This window comes from Nannobrachium achirus (assembly GCF_963921795.1).
Source record: "Nannobrachium achirus genome assembly, chromosome: 15".
Taxonomy (NCBI): Eukaryota; Metazoa; Chordata; class Actinopteri; order Myctophiformes; family Myctophidae; genus Nannobrachium; species Nannobrachium achirus.
Window position 1 is genome coordinate 51,456,775 of NC_137822.1, and position 1,300 is coordinate 51,458,074.

Genomic DNA, 1,300 nt, shown 5'->3' on the forward strand with positions numbered 1-1,300 from the left:
GGCCGTCTGGGTGAGTGGGCCGTCTGGATGGGTGGGCCGTCTTGTGTCTTGTCGTTGTTGTCAGGTGGAAACCTTGTAGAGTTTGTCCAAAAGCGTTCGTTTTGTATTTATCATTTAAAATCTAAAATAGTGAAAATACCCGATCTACAAGCACACAGCGCCTCGCGGTGCGAGGGGTGGTGTGCTTGTAGATCGGCTATTTTCACTAGTCTTGCGCGACAGTCTTGTATGACAAAGCGGGGCTTTACTTAATGAAAAAAAATTGCAAATTCCTAACTTGGAGATACAGTACAAGATTTCTGCGCGATAGTGACAATATATGTTGCTTTATCCATAGTACATGGCAACAAGAACAAGAACGGCTTCCCGTCTTAAAAGGTATAGTTATAAACAGGGGTTCCTGTTCTAAATGTGTTAAAAAGTGAGCTGATATTGATACATTTCATATATCATCAAAGTATCCTGCGTCACCCCTGGACCCTAGGCCGCCACCCACTGGGAGAAGCCCCAGTGTACAGTATGTATGGGTCACCCTGGCCTACGGTTGGCTGACCATCTGCAGCTCTTCCTGGAAGCTGTGATGATTGGATGGCTGTAACAATGCCAATTATTGGATGGCAGCAACAATGCCAACTGCAGCTGCTATTGTCTCATGCTGTAATTCCATTATTCCTCTTGAGTGCTTTCAGCGGCCGCTAGTTCACTGCCACACCGCTGCTCTGTTCCTTTGTTGCACTCTGTGTGCATTGTCTACTCTGTACCAGTTTGGATCATAATAGTGTTTACAGTAAATGCCACAAATCCCCTCATTTAAGAGTAAACCAACAAAACAAGAAGTGCTGTGCCGGGAACTAACAGAACTCTGTCCAGGGCCAGACTGGGACATAAATTCGGCCCTGGCATCTTGGCCCAGACCGGCCCACCACAACTGGAGCGAACCGAACATAGAAGATCTACAATATACCCGTATATGGAGATCCCATGTACTGTATATGGAGATATGCTGTGTAAAAACACCCATAGTTTTGTGCAGGACACGTACTGTAGGATTGACCCTGGAAAAATAAAATTAAAAAAGAATACTTACAACCATTAAAATAAGACTGGCCAAAAAGTATATATTAAATAACAAAAATATGACTTGCAAAAACAAGTAAACAATGTAAGGAAAAAGGAAAAATAACCCAAGTGCTACACTAGAATACATGCACAGTATCTCATGTCTGTCATTCATGTACTGTATCTCTAGAACCATTCCAATAACGACTTCAAATTCAGCTCGCGCAAGGTTTCCAACTTC